The following is a 16,517-nucleotide window of genomic DNA, read 5'->3' as shown; positions in this document are numbered from 1 at the left end:
TAATCAACCATCATTGAAATTAACTTGTTACAGTGCTGCTTAAATGAAATACAATTTGACCTTTTGCTATGTACACCACTCAACAATTTGTAAATACAACAGGATCTTCTGACATTTGGTTGAGGTGGTTTATTTGAAAAGCAGTCTCTTTATCGTTTTGTTCTGCAGAGACCTTTTGTTGTTGTTGTTGTTGTTGTTTTTCCAGGCAATATATTCCTGTTTTGCTGTTTCTGTCTTCTGCCTTCTCTGAAAAATTAAAAACTGACTTTGCTTTGTTCAGGGGAGTTCATGGCTTGTGCACCTCTTCCATTTGAGTCTGGCCAACAAGCTATAGGCTGGCTTTGCTCTGAGTTCCTTGAGCCCTTTAAATTTGCTTTTGCTACCATAGAGATACCTTAACACAGGAGTTCCAGCATGGTTACTGAGCAGATGCACAGGAAACTGATGCATAGGTTAAATGCAGCCTACAATTCATGCCTGGGGGAAATAGAATTATTCTTTGATTGCCATTTGTAAGACTGCAAAAGTGGGCAGACGGAGTGAAAACACAACCCTTTCAACAGACATGTGCCCTGGGGACAGAAAGGATCACACAGATTCTTGAGCCACTAAGACCAAGCCTCTATGCTGAACACAACGATCTTGCTTATTTCAGCCTGAGTTGCTCTATTCAGCCTCTAGGAGCTGAATGAATTGTCTATATTTTCGACAGCTGTGTTTGAACACATCAGACATAGCTATTGGAAAAGCATTTCTATAATTCACTCCTATAGGATGGAAATGAATAACCATGCTGATGCTACACTCCAATTCTACATCATTACATATGGGTAGGGCTGTGGCTTGGATGTGGTTTGTGCCTGCCCAAACTCAGGCTGTGGAGTTTAATCCCACTGAAAGGTAATAAGAGGGCAGAAGCTGAGTCTGTTTAGAGGCGGGGCCTCTTGCAGGTGATAAGGATAAGATCAGATCATCCAGCCCCCATGGCTGACTGTGATAGCTGAAGGAGAGGGAGAGACCCGAGGAGACAGGAGGCGAGGAGACGCCACCGGTGCCCTCCAGCTCTTTCCGTGGGACGCCTGCAGAGCCTTGAGGTCCTGCCAGCAGGAAGGCCATCACCAGACACAGCCCCTCAACCTTGGACCTCCACAGCCCCCAGCCAAAATAAACATCTTTCAGGTTTTATTAGTGACCGAAAACAGAATAATACAGGAGCAAATGCATGAACTGCTATTCCCAGGTCCCCAAACCAATCTTTAATTGCTAGACATAATAATAACAGTGGAAGGCCAGATACTGACCCAGGCATATGAACAAATCTTAAGAAGGAATACAATTTCCTCAGTCTCCTCTCTCCCAACTTCTCAAACTGACAGCTGAGTCTTGGGCAGGCAGGTGGCTCAAAAACTTTCAAGGCCTCCGAGGTACCGAATTCAGTTTCTTAAAATAATCTGGTTACTGTTGAATAAATCTATTGAAACTACCCTATTTTTATCCATCTATTCACATGAACTTTATGTGATAGATTTTTGGATTTACTGTATTAGACTTCATAGTCTCCTTATATTATATTTGGAGAATATAAAGTCATAGTCAAGAGGTAGGTGTTTAGAGGTTAAGACACCTGCACCTTGGGGCCGGTGCTGTGGCACAGGTTAATCCTCCACTTGCAGCACTGGCATCCCATATGGGCACCGGTTAGAGTCCTGGCTGGCTTCTCTTCCGATCCAGCTCTCTGCTATGCTCTGGGAAAGCAGTAGAAGATGGCCCAAGTCCCTGGGTCCCTGCACCCATGCAGGAGACCTGGAAGAAGCTCCTGGCTCATGGTTTTGGATCAGGCATTTGGGGAGTGAATCAGCAGAGGGATGACCTCTCTTTCTCTACCTCTCTCTCTCTCTCTCTCTCTGTAAGCCTGCCTCTCAAAAAAAAAAAAAAAAAAAAAAAAAAAAAAAAAAAAAAAAAAGACACATATGCCTCACATTGGAATGCCTGAGTTTGATTCTTGACCCTGGCTCCTGGGTCTAGCTTTCTGCTAATGCAGACCATAGAAGGCACGGATGGTAGGTAGCTGAGTTCCTGCCAGCCACATGGGAGACCTGTACTGAGTTCCTGGATCCTGGCTCTGACCCTGACCCAGCCTTGACCATGGAGGGAATTTGCGGGAGTGAACCACTAGATGAGAGACTATGTCTCTCTCTGTTTCTCTTTCTGCCTCTCAAACCAAAAAGAAAAGAAAAGGAGACCTAAAGAAGACCGAGACTTGATTAAAATAGTAACTGAAAAGCTAAGTTGCTCACCAGTCTCTCCCAGGGCCTCCGTGTATTTCTGTATGTATGGACTGGGCAAAAGTACTATACTGAACTTTAACTGCTTGTCTTGAAGTGTGGGGATTACAGGGCATTTACATCTTTTTCTGTGTTTTATTCTCTTTATATACAGAAGCATGTCATTAAAATTTTTAAAAACTGTGGTACAATACACACAGCATAAAATCATCTTAACAATTCGCGAGAGCACAGTCAGTAGCACTAAGTAGGTTCACATCGTGTAACCAACCCTGAACTTCTTCATTTTAGAGGAAGACTATTTTTGAAAGCAAGAACCAAATACTTTTCCAGATGTCTCCAATTTCAAAAACTAAATGCAAACACAGTAAATGGAGTGGCTTAATCAGGCTAAACCACGATAACTGAATAGCCTTCCCAATTTGTGAGTGAGCTACAGCAAGCAACGAGCTTTCACTGGGAAGAGAGGGAATGATGGCAGAGGTGTAGAAATCACAGTAGAACTTCCTCTGCGGGTTCCTCTGAGAGGTTGTCCTTGAACCACCTGCTTCAATAAGATCTACCTGTTCTGTCATCACACGCAGGATGAGCAGCTGTCATCCCTAGCTGGAACTCAAAAATCCAGTGTTCTGGGGTCCCACACTCAGCCTTAGAGAGTGTGGTATGAATGTGTTAGAACACACGACCCCTTGAAACAGGTTTACTCAAGCCTCATGAGAGGAGCTGGACAGTCACTCATTAACAGGGTATGCACTCCATTCTCAGACGGCAAAGGAGCCTTGTTCTAAAGTTCTCCACCATCCCAACAACTAATTCCTACTGAGTCATTAAGGAACACTATTAATACTGGTGTTAGGGTTCGTGTCACCACTGTACCAACGACATCTCACTAGCTAAAGTTAATGCTTTTCTAAGTGCTGTGGGTTAGGGGACAACCCTGGTTCTGAGCTAAGGAATTCTCATCTAAATGCAAATCAAGACAAGCCCATCTAGGATGCATGAGCAAGTGCAGTCATTTTTCCACCAACGCACAAAAATCGGTATTGAAGTCTCCCTTCTTAGAATGATACCGTGTTTGCTTTCTTCCCTGCACCAGCAGTGAGATAGGCAGAAGGTGTTTATAGTCTTTTTTAAATTTTGACCTAATGTATTAAATAAGATGGACAAAGAAAATCATCTTTCTAACCGCTACTTCTCCACTCCTGACTTACACAGCCAGGTCCCTGACACCTCTATTTGAACTCCTCCAGCCTCACGTCTGTTACCAGAGGAATCCTTCTGCCAGATATTTGCCACTCCTCTGAAAGCCATGTTAGGGAGGCGGTGACAAGTCTATCATGCCACCTCCTTCAAACATGCATCCTAGGCCGGCGCCACGGCTCAATAGGCTAATCCTCCACCTAGCGGCACCGGCACACCGGGTTCTAGTCCCGGTTGGGGCACCGGATTCTGTCCCGGTTGCCCCTCTTCCAGGCCAGCTCTCTGCTGTGGCCAGGGAGTGCAGTGGAGGACGGCCCAAGTGCTTGGGCCCTGCACCCCATGGGAGACCAGGAGGAAGCACCTGGCTCCTGCCTTGGGATCAGCGCGGTGCACCGGCTGCAGCGCGCCAGCCGCGGCGGCCATTGGAGGGTGAACTAACGGCAAAAGGAAAACCTTTCTCTCTGTCTCTCTCTCTCACTGTCCACTCTGCATGTCAAAAAAAAAAAAAAAAAAAAAAGTAGAGCAGCCAGGACTCGAACCTGCACTCACATGGGATGCTGGCACTGCAGGCGGTGGCCTCACCCATTATGCCACAGCACCGGCCTTGGCCTTATATTCTTGTTGCAGTTATTCTGCTATTGGAGCCAGAAAGGCAGCCATAGATGATATCTACATGAGGGAGTGTGGCACTGTGCCAATAAAACTCCAGCTACAAAATCAGGTGAGGAGCCAGATTTGTGCCATGAGATGTGGTGTGCCCACCCTTGAATTAGGCCCATGAGCAAATACAATGAGTCGGTGTGTGATGGATCAGCTGAGAATCTTGGGCTTCTCTAGTAGTATTAAAAGACATGCCAAGGGGCCGGTGCCGTGGCTCACTTGGTTAATCCTCCGCCTTCGGTGCTGACATCCCCATATGGGCACTGGGTTCTAGTCCTGGTTGCTCTCTTCCAGTCCAGCTCTCTGCTGTGGCCCAGGAGGGCAGTGGAGGATGGCCCAAGTGCTTGGGCCCTGCACCTGCCTGGGAGACCAGGAGGAGGTGCCTGGCTCCTGGCTTCAGATTGGCACAGCACCGGCCGTGGCGGCCATTTGGGGGGTGAACCAATGGAAGGAAGACCTTTCTCTCTGTCTCTGTCTCTCACTGTCTGTAACTCTACCTGTCAAATAATAATAATAATAAAAAGACATGCCAAGAACATGGGTTCTGGAGCTCAGCTGCCTGGGTCCAAATCCTGGCTTTCGTGTTTGCTAGATGCTAAGCTTTTGAGTGAGTATCTCATCTGGTCTTTATAATCCTGTAGGCTAAATACTGCATTCCCTTTTAAAATCGGCAGGGGTAGAGTGGCACCAAATCTATCAGCACACTAACATGTTCAAGTTGCTCTCATCTTTTCAAAGAAATGCCCTTCCTGGTCCCACCCCCTTTCCACTGCAGCCTCCCTCACATCTCCTCTTCACACCAAACTCTGTGATAAAGCTGCCCACATTCTCCATCCACACTTTGTCACCTCACACTCACAGAGCAGCCCTCTGGAGTCTGGCTTCTACCCTTGGCTTATGGAAATTGGTGACAGTTTCATCGGGATGATTTCCTAAACGAGAAACACGTGGCTAAGGTGTGCTGCATACCTCAGGGATGTCCTTGGCACTGCCGGCCCAAGTTAGGGGAAAAGATACCGGTGATGCATTCTGCCTCCCAATAGAGGTACTACCTATAGATTCTCCGAGCTGCAACTGCAGTGAACATCCCAACTGCATATTTAAAAAAAATTAAGTATTTGAAAGGCAGAATTAGAGAGACAGACAGACAGACAGAAACAGAGATCTTCCATCTGCTGGCTCAGTTTCTAAATGGCTTCCAACAGCCAGGACTGGGCCAGGCTGAAGCCAGGAGCCAGGAGTCAGGAGCTTTATCCAAATCTCCCGAATGGGTGGCAGGGACCCAAGCACGTGGGCCATCCTCCACTGCTCTCCCAGGTGCATTAGCTGGGGGTTGGATTGGAAGTGGAGTAGCTGGGACATGAATGAGTGTCCATATGGGATACTGGCACCACAGGCGGTGGCTTAACTCGCTAAACCACAACACCAGCCCCGACATCAATATTTTAACCATTTTTCTCTTCCATGTGAAGTCAGGGTTGCACCTCTAAGGGTGAAAAAACTCAAGATGAATCCTGGCTATTGTCTTGAATAAGGGATGTAGATTAAACCATGAGAAGGGTTGTCTCTACCAACCAAGACAGCAAACAAATACGTTCTTGGAAACTTACATTTTCCACAGTGCACTGCTATCTCCAGGATCCAAACAATGCCACGTACACGGTCATGTGACCTTGAATCTCTAGAGGCAGAGCCCCACTCTGAGAGTTTTGTTATCGGAGGGTGAAGAGGGCAGAATGCTCCCCCAACTGCTGTGTCTGGGGTTCTGCTTCTGGAGGATTTCCTGTGTGTGGGGGGGGGGGCAGGAAGGGCAGGAATTATCTCACCTGTCTCAGAGTACTCAGTGCCTAGGGGAGTGACAGGCACATTAGCAGGGTCTTAGGAAACAACACTGGACACATGATTTCCCTCACAGGTGCCTACGGGAGTGACAGAGGCAGGGCAGGAACCGTAAGAAAAAGATGCAATGTCTTTGTCTTTTCTTCGGAGTTCAGTTACCCTGGGGGACTGAATAGAGAAGAATCTCGAAGACCCCGGCACTGCCCAGATAAATAGGCCAAGCCTTCAGCTATGTGTTAGGGCCTGCCTTTTTCCTACTCAAGGAGTCACGATTCTAACTGCAGGAACTCAGGAAGAATGCCAATTATACTAGGTTTTTTTTTTTTTTTTTTTTTTTTTTTTGACAGCTAGAATAGATACTCTCTGCCTGTCTCCTTCAGCACACAGGCAACACTTGTCTCAGCTCCAGCTCTCCTGATAACCAATCCATCACGATTCAGTTCTCTCTGTAGCTCCTGCTCCTTGACCCAATGTGAATATTTTTCCAAACTATTTTTAAAATATCTAATCTGTTGTGAGTAATAGATGATGGAAGTGTTAGCTTGCCATTTCTGGGCAGACAGCATCAGCATCAAGACTTTATTAGGATATAACTTGATATTTACAATGGTAGGAAAGAATACAAAAACCAAGTAGTGTTTTACATTAAAATCTTTAAGTGGTTCTTGATGCCAAGTGATTTGAAATCGTCAGAGATTTTAAAGTGCTTTTCTATCATTAAAAAAAAGATAATTATTGCAAATAACAACTTTAAAGAACTAGTCAGTGATTTCATCCCAAATATTTATACTAGGAAAACTAGGGATCTGGGATTGATTCAGTCTGTTTTGTAGAAGAACTCAACGTTCCTGAGTTTATTGTTTATTACTCAATTCACTGAGTCATGCCGACTCCCCACACACGACGGAACAAGTATTAGTTTTCTGTTGATACGTGAGAAATCACCGTACATTGCAGTAGCTTAGGTCAACAATACTTTTTCAATCGTTACGAACTGAATTCTGTCCCCCACCCCCACGCCATCGTATATTGAGGCTCGTGTCCCCAGCGTGACTGTATTTGGCGGTAAGGTCCTGAAAGAAGTAACTGGAGTTAAAAGAGATCACAGAGTAGGCCAAAGTCCAAAAGGACTGGCATCCTTATGAGATGGGAAGGGAAAGAGACACCAGGGATGTGGACGCAAAGGACAGGCCATGTGGGGACACAGCCCCAGCTCTGTAAGCCCAGGAGGGGGCCTCAGGAGAAGCCGGACCTGCTAACACTGTGGGCTTGGACCTGCAGCTCCCAGAACCGGGAGACATCCCTTGCTGCTGTGTGGGCCACCCAGTCTGTGGTATTGTTATGGTGGCCCTAGCACACTAATGCTCCTTGTGGGTCAGTTCAGCAGGGTGGTCCTATTGCAGGGGTCCCTGTCAGGTATGACCAGGGCTTCCTGGGGCTGGATCACCCACTCCCATGGGGGCACCCTCCCATGGCAGGCGAGTTGGTGACCATTGTTGGCCAGGGGCCCAAGTTCTTCTTCCCTTGGGAAATTACTATTGGAAAATATTTAATTTTTTTTGACAGGCAGAGTGGACAGTGAGAGAGAAAGACAGAGAGAAAGGTCTTCCTTTGCCGTTGGTTCATCCCCCAATTTCCGCTGTGGCCGGCGCTCTGCGGCCAGCACACCGCGCTGATCCGAAGCCAGGAGCCAGGTGCTTCTCCTGGTCTCCCATGCGGATGCAGGGCCCAAGCACTTGGGCCATCCTCCACTGCACTCCCTGGCCACAGCAGAGAGCTGGCCTGGAAGAGGGACAACCGGGACAGAATCTGGCGCCCCGACCAGGACTAGAACCTGGTGTGCCGGCGCCGCAGGTAGAGGATTAGCCTATTGAGCCGCGGTGCCGGCCGGAAAATATTTAATTTTTTAAGATGCTTATTTCATTCATTTTCATCTACTTGAAAGGCAGAGCACAGGGGCCAGGGGTAGGGGGGAAGAGAGGGAGAGAGAGAGAGAGAGATAGATTGATTGATTGATCTGTTGATTCACTTGCCAAATGCCCACAACAGCCAGGGCTGGGCCAGATCGAAGCCAGGAGCCTATCTCCTACATGAGTGGCAGGAACTCAAGGACTTGGGCCATCATCCTCAGCTTCCCAGGTGCATTAGCAGGGAGCTGGATCAGAAGTGCGGAGCAGTCAAGACACAAATGGCACTGATATAGAATGAGAGTCTGAATCAGTGGCTTACCCTGCTGTGCCACAGTGCCCACCCCCGGAAAAACACTTTCCTTCAGCCCCACTCATCCGTCCTTCACTCCTTAGTTCAGCTGCGTGTTAAATACGTCGCAAGAAGAAGCAGGACACCCTTATTTTCACCTGCCAGGAATTTAGTGTAAAACTGAAACTGAAGCAGTGAGCAAGTCCACGCATGAGAGCTTGTGACACCACCCAGATCCCCTCTCGGGGATGGAAGGCACTTGCCCCAGGTGCTGGGCATTCTGCCGACTGCCAGCTCCCACCAGGCAGCTGGATGCGATTGGTTGAGGAGCACGGCTTTGCCCACAGTCAGCCCTGTTTCCCGGCAGCCATCACCTATCAGCTGATGATCAGGCGGGAACCCAGCCCTTGCAACACCCCTACTTTAGCACCCGTGGGGGCGGGCTGAGGCCCTGGTTGGGGCTGGATCGGGTCACACACAAAACCGCTGCCTGATCTCACGTCCCTTCCTTCTCGCACGGGTGTCGATCCCAAGAGTGCATCCCAACAAACTTCCTGCGCACTAGGTCCTCCTTGGAGTCTGTTTCTCGGGGAATGTGAACTCTTGCAGTCTCCTCTACAGAAAGATTGCTCTCACCCATTTAATTAGACTCCAAAAGACAAACAAGCCTCTATTCTGTGCTCCACTGTAGAGCCACCGACTGAAATCAAGTGATGAGGAGTGCCCAGTGTGCCACCCCCTGCTGGATCCACTCCCTCTGTAATGTGACTGTCACAATGGCCTCATCTTGTCAGCCACAGCAAGTCCTAAGGCCAATCCAGACCCAGGGGGAGAGGAGACAGAGTTCACCCAGACAGGACTTGCGGCACGCCAGTTCTGCGGCTAGGCCTCAAGGCACTTTGTATCTGCTTCTACCTCAAACCCTGTCATTGCTGTGGGAACAAGTCAGGGCTGGCCTGCTGGGTGCAGAGACCACAAGGAGCAGGGACAAACCACTCTGGCCAAGGCCACCCTTGTACAACTAAGCCCCCAAGGGACCTGGCATGTGTGACTAAGCACAGCCACACCAGGAGAATGCCCGTCCCAAATTGCTAACCCGCAGTTAATAAAGAGTTGTTTTACGATTCAGGAAGCCGTGCTACGCAGCAACAGGAAAAACGGATATGGTACCCAATCCTCCTGTTGGATGCGGGAGTCAGACGGGAAAAGAGGATGCAGGCTCCGGGGTTAGGAGATGCCCTTGTGTTCTTTCTCACCGGCTCTGCTGCACCCAGCCGCTGAGCGGCTGCTGTTAATGGCTCATCTGGGGCATGTCATAACAGCGTGAGAGTACAAAAGGCCAGCTCCTGTGCCTCTGCAGCAAATGACACTCAGGACCTCTCCTGTCCTCAGACAGAGGCTACTCCTCAGAGCACATCCTGGCCTTCCGGGTTCCTGCTGAGGGTACCCCCACTACAGACAAACTTGTACCTGGAACCCCATCTCAACCTCTGCTTCCAGGGACAGGTCACGAGTGAAATTCTGGGGCCAGCGCTGTGGCATATGGGGCTAAGCCTCCATCTGTAGTGCTGCCATCTCATATGGGCACCGGTTCGTGTCCCGGTTGCACCATTTCCGATCCAGCTCTCTGCTGATGGCCTGGGAAAGCAGTAGAAGATGGCCCCTGCAGCCACTTGAGATACCCGGAGGAAGCTCCTGGCTCCTGGTTTCAGATCAGCCCAGCTCTGGCTGTTGTGGCCATTTGGGGAGTGAACCATTGGATGGAAAACCTTTCTGTCTGTCTCTCCCTCTGTCTGTAACTCTACCTCTCAAATAAAGAAATCTAAAAAACAAACAAACAAAAGTGAAATTCCTAGAAGAAAAAGGGAGAGCTGAGAGTGACTTCAGTGGACAGGAAACCAGAAGTGGGTTGATCCTTCTAACACCTCTGCACTGGGAGTTTTCTACCCAAAGGGGATGCCTGTCCCGTTACTCCGAGACAAAACACATCCACTGTGTGTGCTCTCACCTCCCAAAGAAACTCACTCCTGGGGCCAGCACTGTGGCAAAGTGGGTTAAGCCGCCACTTACAATGCTAGCATCCCATATGGGCACCGGTTCAATTTCCGGCTGCTCCTCTTCTGATCCAGCTCCCTACGAATGCGCCTAGGAAAAGTAGCAGAAGAAGATGGCCCAAATTAGGGGTCCCTGCACCCACGTGGGAGACCTGGAGGAAGCTCCTGGCTTCAGGCTGGACCAGAACTGACCATCGCAGCCATTTTGGGAGTGAACCAGCAGATGGAAAATCTCCCCCTGCCTTTTTAACCCTGCTTTTCAAATAAATACAAAAATATTAAAAACAAGAACAAGAAACTCACTCCTTTCAAGACCAAAATGTGACACTGTCGTGCCCCGTCTTTCATTTCTCGCTTCTGCTCCTTCCCAGCTGTGTGTGAGCTTATTCTCAGGAGGGAGGCCACCACCACCTCCCTTCTGCAAAGACGGCCCCTGCTACCCTCCTCACGTTGGGTTTCCTGAAGGAGGTTTCTGCACCAGAGACTGTTGTGTCGTTAGGCGTTAGTCATTCAGCTCACATTATAGGGCTTCCGCCCGTGACCATGCGGTGGTCAAGAAAGCCCTCCTGCTAAGGTCACGGTGACCTCAGTCCTTACAATCCATGGCCAGTCTGCTCTGCTGATGTCATCACCCCCTCCCTCCAAGTGTGCGAAACATAATGACACACATTCCTTTTGCTCCTGCAATGCCCGGTCTGCCTGTTTTACTGCCTACTTCCGAGGCAATCTGGAATCTTCCTCCTCTGTTTGCCCCTTAGGCGTCCACTGGTTTTCTGGTTCTGGTCCTCTCTTCACCTCTCACAGGTTTCTCTGGATTACTGCATCTCTCATCATGTCATCTGTTTAGATCTGGGCAGTCCTCAAACCTTAACTGCCAGCTCTGGATGCACATATCCGATTGCCCCTTGGATTCCTCCACTTGCATGTCCCCGGGCACCTACCTGTCCCAGAGCACAGCCGGGCGTGCGTGTCTGCACATCCCAGCCCTGCCTCAAGCTCAGACACACTGCACCTCTTCTTCCTCGGTCCCCTCTCCCAGCAAATGGAACTGCCTTCCATCCAGTTCCCCAAGGCAAAGACCTTTGGAATCATCTTCTCCTTCCCCTTCAATTAATCCATCCCCATGTTCCACTCTCCTTTCCATTCTGCCTCCTGGAGGACACAATTCCACTTCCTTCCACCTGCAGCTGCCATTAGACCTGCAGTCTTTCACACCGATCTCACCTGGGCTCCTGTTCTACTCACATCTGATCCAATTCCCACACCCTGCCGGAGAGATCCCTTTAAAATGCAAGCTGACTGTTGCTCTTCCCGGTGGAAGAGAATGTCCACGTGCCCTGGGATCAGCTCTGGGACACACTTCCACTCACCCAAACAGGATGGCCTGCTTCCTCCAGTAATAACTAGCCAGGCTCTGTCACACTCTATTGTAATGACTACCTGTCTGCACCCCCTAACAGACAAGAGCTCCCTCCTTTGCTCAAGCAGATGATATTTACTGAAACCCTCCCACACATAACCCTCCTAAGGAAATGGTGAATGAAATCAACATCCTTGGGCCAGCCCTGTGGCACAGCAGGTTAAGCCGCCACTTGGGCTACCTACATCCCATATGGGTACTGGTTCAAGTCCCAGCAACTCCACTTCTGACCCAGCTCTCTGCTATGGCCTGAGAAAGCGTCGGAAGATGGCCCAAGTACTTGGGCTGCTGCACCTGCATGGGAGACCTGGACAAAGCTCCTGGCTCCTGACTTTGGATCAGCCCAGCTCCGGCCATTGTGGCCATTTGGGAAGTGAACCAGTGGATGGAAGATTCTCTCTCTCTCTCTCTGTAACTCTGCATTTCAAATAAATAAATAAATAAATGTTAAAAAATAATCCTTGTCTTATGAGTGTGGCTCACATATTTGTCAACCTATCATGCACGCTACACCATTTTTCGCATGTAGTAGTTACAAGTATTTCCCAAATAAATGATAAAGTGAGTGCTGCCTACTAAAGACTAATTAGGTGCCCCCACCCTCTCTCCGATTTTAGAATAAGATTCACAGAACAGATAGTATAGCAGTGATCTCCTGGTGAATGTTCACAGCAAGTGTCCTCTGATTGCTCTGGGCAGAGATGCGTTCCATCTCAGCATTTTCAGGCCTTCACACGTCTTAGGCAGCTCACATTCCTCCAGGAAGATTATACTGGTAGCAAAATTAACAAAATCAACCAAGCTCTTGAGGAATTTAGTACATAAATTGAAGGCACCCCACAAAATCCAATGATAAAGGAACAAATTCCGTATGAACTTGACACCGCGCCCTGCCTGCTGCCAGGGCTGCTGGAAGCAGAGACAGGGTCACACAGTGGCTGCACAGGCCTGAGTAGCACTGGTGAGCGTGGCCCTTGGAGCCCTGGGGCGATGAAACCCACACAGGACAAAGGGCCTGCAGGATCGCAGGCAGCCAGCAGGGCAGTCTCTTCCAACTCCTTTTATTTTTCAAACATTTATTCATTCATCTTGAAAGGCAGAACAACGGCCGCGCACACACACACACACCATCTTCCACCCACTGGTTCACTCCCCCAAATGCTTGCAGCAGCCAGCACTGGGTCAGGCTGAAATCAGGAGCCAGGAACTCCATCCTGTCTCCCACACGGGCAGCACGGTCCCAGGCTGTGCATTAGCAGCTGAATAGCTGGGACTTGAACTGGCACTACCATATGGGTTGTAGGCATCACAAGCGGAGACTTAACCCACTGCGCCACAATGCCCACCCCACCCTGATTTTCTGAAGCCTGAGCTCCATGGAACATAGTAGATTTTACTGGATCATTCTCCTGCTTCCTCTCTTATTGTGGCAAATTAAACATAACATAAAGCTGATGTGAGTGTCTGAGTGTACAGTTCAGTGGTATTATGCATACTTACACAGTTCAGCACAGCCACCACTACCATCCATCTCCAGATCTTTCTCAGATTTCCAAACTGAAGCCTGTATCTGTGAACACCACCCTCCCACTCCCTCTCTCCCTAGCCCCAGGCTGCCAGCATTCTCCTGTCTGTCTCTCTGTCCTTAGGCCTCTGGCATATGACCTCAGAAGGAAGCTCCTGTGACAGGGTAGCTTATAAAAGCTCAGGGGGACCTGGCCTGCCACCTGAGTGTCCCTCTGCCCACACTGCATCGCCATCCCCCAGCCTCCCCAGACAGCTGAATCAAGGGGGTGCTGATCAATCTTGGACTGCGAGCCTCCAAAATCATGAGCTAAAATTAACTTCTTTGCTTTGTAAGTACTTGTTGTAGATATTTCATTCTAGTAATGCAGAAGAAGGGAGAGATGTTAGGATTTCTTTTTTTATTATTATTTATTTATTTATATTTGAAAGGCAGAGATACAGAGAGAGGACAGAGAGAGATCTTCCATCCGCTGGTTCAACCCACACCAATGGCCACAATGTCTGGGGCTGAGTCAGGCTGAAGCCAGGAGCCTGGAGCTTCTTCCTGGTCTCCCACATGGGTACAGGGGCCCAAGGGCTTGAGCCATCTCCCGCTGCCTTCCCAGGCACATTAGCAAGGAGTTGGGTTGGAAATGAAGCAGCTGGGATGTGAACCAGCGCCCGTATGGGATGCCGGCACTGCAGGTGGAGGCTTAGCCTTCTACGCCACAATGCCAGCCCCAATCCTGGGATTTGTTCCCCTTTGCCTCGACAGGCATCTCAGACCAGTGACTGTATCTCCTCTGTGGCTCTGGCTCCTGCTGGGTACCATCGCCTCCTTGCTGCGCCCCTGTGCCCTTAGGGAATGGTGGCTTCCTGCTTTTGATAATCTTTGAGCTGCTTCATCATCCCCTTTTGGGTTGCTTCTCTGTTCCATGATTTCTGTAACAACTGCCTGGGGTTGACATGGCACACAACCCCATATCAGAGAGCTGGTTTGAGCCCTGGCTGCTCTGCTTCCAAACCAGCTCCTGCCAATGTACCTGGGAAGGCAGCAGAAGATGGCCTGAGCACTTGGGTCCCTGCCACCCTTGTGGGAGACCAGATGGCGTTCTTGGCTCCTGGCTTCTGCCTGGCCCAGCAGCAGCTGTTGCACTCACTTGGGGAGTGAACCAGTAGATGGACTATCATTGTCACTCTGCCTTTCAAATAAACAAAATGAATCTTTGAGGGAAAAAAAAAAAAGCCAGGAAAACAGAAGCCTCTGTAGCTCTTTCCTCATTCACACGCAGAACGAGGAAGTTCTTCCTCCGAGCCCCACACTAGGCTGCAGCCCTGCTCTGCACCATGGCTGCACACCCTGTGCTCCCTCAGGCTCCTCCCCCCCGGGTGGGGTGGGTACCGCAATGCAGGGAGGTCCTCCTCCGAGACAGCCTGTGCCGCATCTGCAAGCCCACACAAGCTCTTCCTTCTCCACGCTACACATCATGCTCATCCCCAAGCCATGGTTCGTTCTCTTTTTAGAGGGCCGTCCCTTTGCCTCTCACCTTATTTAAGCCCTGCCGCACACTGCAGGCTCAGCTCAGTCAGGGGCCGCTGCTCTGCAGCCATCATCAGCCTCGGGAGACCTTTGCTTCCTCACCTCCTGTAGCGCCCACCATTCCTTCCACTCATCACCCCCTCCCCAAACTACTTTCCACTTTACTCAGCTGTCTCACCTGGGTGCTATTCTGTTCCCAGCAAGACTACAAGCTCTGGAAGGCAGAAACAATACCCTGCGGTTTAAACGATGTTTGCTAAGCACACATTTAATAGAATGATCACCGAATGAACAGGAATTGTGGCGGTATGTTCTCTGCGCGGCAAACACACCTCTCAAAAGACAACGACTTCAGCTGTGGCCTCTAAAAAGACACGCTGAAGTGCTAACCCGCAACACCTGCGAGCGTGACCTTAATTGGAAACAGGGTGTTCGTGGAGAAGATCAGGTGAAGATGCAGCCAGTGTGACTGCTGTCCTCGTAAGAAGAAGAAAACTGAGACGCAGACAGGGAGGGGAGAAGATCCCACGAAGATGGGCGTTGGAACTGGACTGATGCTGCCATGAATAAAGGAACGTGGGCCATCAGGAGCAGGGAGAGGCAGGCGAGGGTCCTCCCTGGGGCTGAGGGGCAGATGTGACCCTCACAAACCTTGCTTTCGGACTCGTGGTCTCTAGAACAGGAGTGGGGAACCTTTTTTCTGCCAACAGCAATTTGGATATTTATACCATCATTCATGGGCCATACAAAGTTATCACCTTACCCTGTTGAAAAATGTTTTTAAAGATTTATTTATTTGAGAGAGTTACCGGCAGAGTGGGAGCAGGAGTGGGAGAGGGAGAGAGAGAGAATCTTCTGTCCACTGGTTCATTCTCCAAATAGCCACAATGGCCAGGACTGGGCCAGGCTGAAGCCAGGAGTCAGGAGCTTCATCTGGGTCTCCCATGTGGGTGCAGAATGAAGCACTTGGGCTATCCACTGCTGCTTTCCCAGGCTCCTTAGCAGGGAGCTGGATCAGATGTGGAGCAGTTGGAACTTGAACTGGTGCCCATATGGGAGGCTAGCACTGCAGGCAGTGGCTTAACCCAGTGCACCATAATGCCAGCCACATTCAGATTTTTTGAATTTTGAGTCCTGCTGTGGTTGCCTTGGCAGAGCCAAACCAAATGATTCTGTGGGCATTACATGGCCTGTAGGTCACACGTTCCCCGCCCCTGTTCTAGAACCAAGAGATAAGACATTTCTGTGGTTTTAAGCCGCCCAGTCCGTGGGACCTCTGTTAGGGAAGGGCCGGCTGTTTCCATGCATACAGGCAGATCCCAGTGATATGGTTCATACGTCCTTGCTGGGCCCAAGAGTGACAACTGGATGGCTTTGGCCCCCTTGGCATGAGCTAAACAAGCAGCGGTGGGTGGGGTCTCTACTTTGAAACACAGAGTGCTCAGGTGCTGTGGGGAGGCGGCGTCCTCCACTGCAAGCGTGGGCCCTCCCCAGTTCACCTGGGAGGCTGCAGACGCCGGCCATGCTGCTCCCCTGGGAAAGGTCCCCTCCCCGCAGTGTGTCCTAGCCCAGGCGAGGTCAAACTGTAAACCCTAACACTCAGGACGTGATCTCTATTTTTCAACTTTTTTTTTTTTTTTTACTTTAGTATCCCATGCAAGGTACATCCCAGTAAAGCTTTCAATAAATGATTTTTAAGAAGTTGAGGGAAAGAAAAAACTTCTCCCAGTCATGTTCCTGATGTAGCAGCCTGGGATGTATGATACAATCCACCCCAAACGCCAGGTGTGGCCAGCTGGTTCGGCTTGGGAAAA

General features: G+C 49.7%; 1 protein-coding gene across 11 annotated transcripts in view; it reads right to left on the bottom strand.

The window, feature by feature from the left end:
• PRKAG2 (protein kinase AMP-activated non-catalytic subunit gamma 2) overlaps positions 1-16,517 on the bottom strand; it is a 311,916-nt gene that overhangs the window by 96,850 nt on the left and 198,549 nt on the right. The window lies entirely within an intron of this gene.

The sequence above is a fragment of the Oryctolagus cuniculus genome, chromosome 7 (genome assembly GCF_964237555.1).
Source record: "Oryctolagus cuniculus chromosome 7, mOryCun1.1, whole genome shotgun sequence".
In the NCBI taxonomy this organism is placed as follows: domain Eukaryota; kingdom Metazoa; phylum Chordata; class Mammalia; order Lagomorpha; family Leporidae; genus Oryctolagus; species Oryctolagus cuniculus.
Note: the sequence above shows the minus strand (reverse complement) of the source record. Positions and strands in the feature narration are given on the sequence as shown.